General features: G+C 46.1%; 1 protein-coding gene across 4 annotated transcripts in view; it reads right to left on the bottom strand.

The window, feature by feature from the left end:
• Positions 1 to 3,006: 3,006 nt before the first annotated feature.
• ANK3 (ankyrin 3) overlaps positions 3,007 to 7,162 on the bottom strand; it is a 289,144-nt gene continuing 284,988 nt past the window's right edge. For all 4 annotated transcript variants that reach the window (XM_041475697.1, XM_041475680.1, XM_041475687.1 and 1 more), the window contains one exon: positions 3,007 to 4,400. The gene's annotated coding sequence lies outside the window, so the exon portion shown is untranslated. The remainder of the gene's footprint in view (positions 4,401 to 7,162) is intronic.

Raw genomic sequence — 7,162 nt, 5'->3', positions numbered from 1 at the left:
TCCCAATCTCAATCGGCAAACTGCTGTACTTTCAACCAAGCAAGAATATTTTCTTGTGCACTAGGAGACCATTTTTCCCTCCCCTTTCCTCACTTGGGGGTTAGAGGCAAGCTGAGCCAGGAGCTCCTCCTTCTCCTCCAGCCCCTGTTTGCTAGGATCTGCCCTGAATACAGGGATTCTATTTGCATTCCCCACACATGACCCCAAGGCCAAGAATGCAATGGATCAGCAGCAGCTTTTTCATACATCATGCACATGGCTAGGACAACAACCCAGCCCCTTGCCAACACCCTGCCCAGCATCCCTGCACCAGTCTCAGCCAGGCAAGTCCCAGCCCTCTGGATTGCACCCCTCCCTAGGGAGAGGGCTGGCAGGGGCAGGAGGGCTGCCCCAAAGCCATCGTGCTGCCCCTCCAACCCTGCAGGGCTGGCACAGCTCCTCCAGGCCAAGCTGCCTGTGCTGAGTTTGTAAAAAAATTTGATAAAATTGCCACTGATGGACTTCATGGAGCTTCGCCAAATATTATCGACTTGGTCCTGCTCAAAGAAGCCCCAGTTATAAACTCCTCCTCTAGAGGGCACGGAGAGGTTTTTTGGGAGCATGTGCCTCACATCCCAGGCTGCAGTGGCCTCCCCAGTAGAGCACCTCGATTTCCTGCACACTATGTGCTACAGACAAAGCCTGTGTTAAACAACCCCACAGGAAATTAGCATTAATTAGCAGGGTGCTGCAATCCTGCAAGTGGCTGCCACTTATCCCACTAATGTTGGCTCCACACTACGGGAGCTCTTAGAATTTCTGACATTAAAATTGTTATTGGCCACAAATAAAATGTAATTGATATTCTTTCAGAAATGGAAAAAGTACAGTAGGATACTCTGCATCATTATTAATTAGTGCTGAATCAAATATCAAAGGATGAAAATAACGCTGTATTTAGCAATCAAGTTTATTTTAATAGATGCAATCAGAGTCCCATGACTTACAATTTTGCCTCTAAGGGAAATGTTCTCACTGAGGAAAACATGGGAAAAAAAAGACAAAAGTGCACATTTAGGTAGGGTCCTCTCTCACTCCAGAGCTATCTGTGCCGTTTGCTAGTTCTGGCAAGATTTCTGTTTTCCTTCTCACATGACCATTTACACTTCAACCTTGTTTTTTCCCAAATATCCTGAGCCACTGTTGGAACCACTCAGTGCAAAACAAAACCAACACCCAGAAAATCCTGTTTGTGCAGCATTTGGTATGAAATCTTAAACTCTTGTGAATTTAGCTGGAGAGTTCCTGTTCTCTGTTGTCTCTTTGTGTTTTAGGGGGGAGCAAACTGTGACACAGGCGTGCCCGTGCAGCAGCAGCTGGGGACTGGCACCTGCAGCAGTGGGACCTGTGCTGCTGGGCACGGGCAGCGCTGGCCCGGGAGAGGCTGGGGTGGTCCCAGCCTGCTCAGGCACCCCTGTGACAGGGCTGTGCTGCAGGAGCACCCTCGGAGCCCCGAGCTGAGCCGGCAGCTCCTCACCTGTGCTGTCTCAGGTGAGAGCTGCCGCACAAAGCAGCGGCAGGAGAGCTGTGACACTCACCTACACACCTCTGCTACCTGCACAGGCAGCCTCGCTTCTCTGCCTGCACAAAGAGCTCTCCTGCCTGCCAGAGCTGCCATTCCAGCTACAGACACAGCTTCTTTCCACACTGTACCATGCACTAACAGGGAACCAGGCAGAGGAAGAGACGAGTCAAACAAAACTCTGCCTTTTGGATGCTGTTAGAGATTGAAATGAAGCTCTTCTACAGTACAGCTCCTGCCTTCCTGCTGGTTGTCACCATGGCCTTTGCTTCCAGCTGTACAATCATGGTATAATATTGTATATATATACATCTGACAGCATTTCCTGAGAATGCTCTTTCTCATTCAGCTGATCTGGATGCTGGAGGGGAGGGAGGGAGGCGTCTGGATGGCGAGGCTGGATGGCAGGATGATCACTGCTGTCGGACTGTGAACTGCAGGAAGATGCACTTTTTCTCCCATGGTGTAAGTGGCATTTGTCCTCCAAACCTTGGCATAAGGACCTGAACCACCAGCACTGTACCAGCAGTATCCCGACCCAGGTAAAACGTACACTGCAACACACACTGGCTGCTCAAACAATGAAAACTTCATTTACCATCACTGCTTCAAAAGCCAGTGGCCCTAATAACTCAGAGACACTGACAAACCAACCTGTTACATTCTGCAAGTGCTGTTCATCACAGTCAGGAGAGGAGAGCTTTGCTGACTGACCCAGCTGAGGACAGGTCCTGCGGGGATCACCAGATAACAGCAAGCAGACTGAGGTGGATCTGTAGAAGAGGTGCTTCCTCAGGTGCCAGAGCTGGGGTGAAGTACCTCGTCTTCATGTTGCCGTAAAAGCCAGGTAAAACCAGTCCCTGAGTAATAAAGTGTATTTACTGCACCTGAGCAGAAGCCTGCAGTTCAGTGTGTGTGCTGATGCTGCCTAGAAACCTCTGTTTCAGCCACATTCTTTATATAGTGCTCCATCACCCATAATATACAGGAAGCGCATGCAATACACAGGGGATGCACATTTTCATGTCCTCATGGGCTGTGGGTCTGTTATTGATCTGACTGGGGAGAAAATTGCTTTTGGTAGTGCTTTTCCTGGTTCTTGACAGGGCAAAAGAATTTACAGGAGGTGCAGAGCTCACGCGTGTTGGAGAAAGGGCTGCACGTAGCCCTGCTGCACAGGCCCTTTCCCCGCATCTCCAACCCAGGGAGTGGGTTTTCCTTAGTCCTGCTGGGCACGTGCTGCTGGCTGCTGTGTTTTCCTCCTGCTACCCCGACCTGGGAGAGCCTGCCAAGTGATGGCCTGTCACACTGGGAAGATGAAGAGGGGGATCAGACAAAAGAAACAGAAAGGAAAAGCAGCTGAAAGCCAGGGGCAGATAACTGCTGGCCTTGTGAATCCTCGTATCTGTGGGGTACAAGAACACTGCCAAATACACGTTATCCAAGAGTTTTAACACAATTTATTTTATGCTTAAATAATCAACTAGATCATCCAGTGTTTGTTGTTTTCATACATATGTAATTAGAGCTATTATCAATGAATGCTGTTTCCATATGAATATAATCAACAAATTAAAAGTATTTCACCAAAAACCAAATAAAAATGCCCTTTAAAACACAGCAGCCTTAACAACCTAATATTACACTGCTAGGATGATTACAGATGATTGGCTTACTGAAAGATTCTACATCTTATAGCCAGTACACAATACAGTAATAATTTTACAGCGTGCTGCCAGTCTATTAGCTAATAATTTCTCTTCAGTTCATTTAAAAATATCCCAAACTCGTGCTCCTTAGAGCACCAACCCACTTCTAAAGCTGCAAGCATTACCCCCATTATAAAGCAAGAACAGATAGCACCCCCCTCCCCATAATGCAACTACTGTATATGTTATGGGTCTTAGGTCATTTCATTGAAAAATTGGCAACAGCAACAAATATTAGATGAAGGGCTTTGTGTTTACAGATAAAATCTTATTTTTCATGTTGCGGAATAGTGTTTGCAAAACTGGAAAAGATTTAATCAAAATAAGGTGAAACACATGCATCAAAATATTAGTACTCTGAAGAAAAATTTTCACAGAACTACAGAATTCCTCATTTTGGGAATCATTTAAATTTGCAGCAGATTTTAAAGATTTTTTTAAAATCAAGCTAGCGATTTTGCATATACAAACATTATAATTGCTAATATACAAGAATCTGTGAAGATACACCCAGAATATCCCTGTAGGTGCAGCCATTTGAGACACCTAGCCTGCTCAATGCATTTGCAATATTCTGTTTGTGATCGAAAAGGCAGTGCCTTATCAACACTTATTCTATTTTGTTAGAATTTATACAGTGTTATTTATTTACAGCAAAACTATTGATGTTTAAAAAAGAAACAAATAGTGTTTTATACCCTGACAGTTTGGGTCCAAGAAAAATAAGGCGAGCTGTTGTGGATTTTAGTATTTTTAGTGTCTTTCCATGGTTTAACCATTTCGTCTTCGCACATCCTCTCTGGCCACAGGAATTTATTTCTTTTGAGATGACATCAAACTGCTTGAGAGAAGCTGTTAACAGCATGGCATCTTGTATATACACTGCATTGGTAACTGAGCACCCTCCAATCCTGTGAATGAACGTGAATTTCCATGCTCTGTAAATTGGCTCATGCTAAATTAATTTTTTGGGATTTTTTTTTGTTTGTTTTTTTTTTCTTTTTGCATAAAAACCATGCGGATAATGTGGGGAAGCAGCAAACACACGCACACTTTTATAGGTGAATGTTTAATTCCTGTTGATTTTTCTTCCGTGAGTGTCCCTCTAGAATACTGGCAGTAAAAGCACACTGTGGAGAGAAAACAGAGAACAAATAATTTCAGAAATATCCTGTTAGAATCAGTTTCATGCCTTTCCCTGACTAAACAGAAACGTAACTGGCATGATGGAATTCTGCATTAGGCTAAATCACACAGTTTCTAGGTAGGCAACGACATCAGCTGAGCTCCAGCGTGAGGGGAAAATGCAGCTGCAGGTGTCCACACTGCTCACGAACTGATTTATAATTATGTTTGCAGCACACTGCATTTCATCACCCTGGACATGCCACCAGCTCATCTGATCCAGTGACGACAAGGAATAGATTCTTTTGTTGTGGAAGGAACAACATCATCTCCAGACGGAGAGAGCTTCTGCTTCCACAGCACGTTTTTCTTCATTGTGTGCAAGCATCCCCACAGTGATGGAAAACCTGCTCTCCTTGCACATCCACCTCTGCCAGTTGCTCAGGGAACATTTCTGCAGAGCCAGGAATGCAGCGCCCAGCCTTTAGGAGCCTTGGTGAAGGACAAAAGCATGGAAAAGGAGCAGCACCATCCATCTCCCTCCGGCCTGGCTTGCGTGAGTGGCACCGAGGAGAGACAGTCCAGCTCCTGCTCTCTCACCCCTCCAACCAGAGCCATGCACATAAGGACAGCAAGTTTGTGGCATCTGTCGTACAACAGCAGCAGGGAGGGCAGGGAGCAGAAACACAAACAGAGCAGTCAGCAGGAGCTGGAAGCCCCGCAGCTCTCCGGCACCTGGGCGCAGGGCAGCCTGCTCGGGAGCGGGGCTGGCACGGCGCCGGCAGGGCTCAGGCTGGCACGGACATGCCTGCTCACTAATCAGGTCACAGGTCCACACACATTCCCCAGGAGTGCTCGCAGTCTCCTTCCACGCTACAGCAATCTGTCCTTGCCCACATCTACAGTTGTCATAAATCTGTCCTGTGCTGAGAGCCGCCTGCTCCCGCTGCAGCAGTCACGCCAGCTCACACCGCGCTGTCCTGCGGAACTGCACGCAGGAGTTCTTGGCTTCTCCTTTCAGCCTGTGCTTATCTGCAATGGTGACAGGGACATTTTCACAGCAAAACCTAGCTAACATAGTGGTTTTTTTCCAACACTCCAAAAGAAAAGAACCACCTCTGCCTGCCCAACAGGGTTTTTTTTGTCTTTTGTGATTACAAAACAAACGGTTTTTCTATAGAATCCCCTGCCCGTGCAAACACATCCACTTCTGCATCCAAATGTTTTTAATGGGCTCTTGACCAGACTCACAATTACGTAGTGCACATTTGGTCATGCTTATCATATCAAAGTCTGGAGCACAGAGATTCATCTTACAGGACAAAGTTCCCCCCAGAGCAAAGGTTCATTATCTAAGGCAGATTCCCTCAGTTCCTCAGGGGCTCTAGCATGGAAGACTTGCCTACTGGAAATCACAGGAGAAATGCATCAGCAGTCATGGGAGCAGGTCTGATTCTGAGGAACTCAGACTCTGGCTTCCTGAAGGTCAGACTGTTTCATATATTAGGCAAAGACTGCCTAATTTATGTAATTTTATTTTAAAATGAAATGCTTATCCCTGGTGTCTTTTGCATCAAACTCGTATGCTGGCAGGCTCTTTAGCTGCATTGCTTATGGGGTTCAGTGCCCCATCTTGCCTTCAATTCCTGAATTTACACATTTCTGCTGCTTTGCCCCTGCAGATTGACAGTGGAAGCAGCACGGGACCCAACATGGGACACAATTTCATACAAACAATGCCATCACTTTGGTTTGCTTTCCTCCCGCATCCTTGAGCTCCATAAAGGGGAAAGCTGTGTCAGAAGAATCACCTCCCTTTTCCAAACAATAAATATTTTATGAGTATGTTGAGCACCAAGCCACGTGAAGCTGTATTATTCTATTAGCACACACAGGAGGACTCCCAGTAAAAGAAGCAATTCAGGCGGATGCAGTAGGTGCTTACCAGATACTGAAATCACACCAGTCACCTCACAGAGCTTGCTCCTTGGGGCTTGATCCCATAAATCCCTCAGCTAGATCCCACACACTGAATGCTGTTTGTCTAAATGGCTCTACTCACAGGCACAGAGCACCTGCAGGGCCAGGGGGCTGCATGGGCTACCTTACACTGCATGAGTTAGAAGGGACTGGTGACTCAAGACAGACTCTGCTTCTATCTGTCCTTTTCCTCACTATCTGGTCTATTTGCCAGGTTTATTCTGTTCTTACAGTCAATCCTAGACCATATGTACAGTAAAAGGACAATGCACAGTATTGCACTTCATAAACTCTTCCTCTGTCCAATTCCCGAAACCCAGCAAAGCTAAGAGAGAAGAGCAAAAAAAAGACATGTCCATGGTAAACCTAAACACTTGGAGCCATGACTGGTGGACCAGCACTGAAAGACACACAGGCACATCTCTGTGTGTAGCTGTGTCAGTGAGGCAAAGCAGCCTCTGGCTTCTTTTCTTCACATCTTTACAGAGTCCCCTGCAAGGGTGCCTCAGTCTGTGCATTCGGGTTTAGCTTGGGAAGCCCTTGCACCATCAGCTGCTGCCTTGCTACAATCGTTAAGGTTGGATCAATAAAATTCACAAGGAACAGTTGGTAGGGATTATTTGTTGGCAAATATTGAGACACTTCACTTACAAGGACTTTGACTTGCATAACTGCCCTCAAATCACATGTCTGACAGTGGAAGAAGCATTTCACTCCTAGGTTTATTTGTGTGCAGCTCCTTTACTATTTGTGTTTAAGTTTTAGGGGTAGAAAGTTCTATGAATTA

This window comes from Pyrgilauda ruficollis, unplaced genomic scaffold (genome assembly GCF_017590135.1).
Source record: "Pyrgilauda ruficollis isolate IOZ18807 unplaced genomic scaffold, ASM1759013v1 scaffold11, whole genome shotgun sequence".
NCBI lineage: Eukaryota > Metazoa > Chordata > Aves > Passeriformes > Passeridae > Pyrgilauda > Pyrgilauda ruficollis.
Note: the sequence above shows the minus strand (reverse complement) of the source record. Positions and strands in the feature narration are given on the sequence as shown.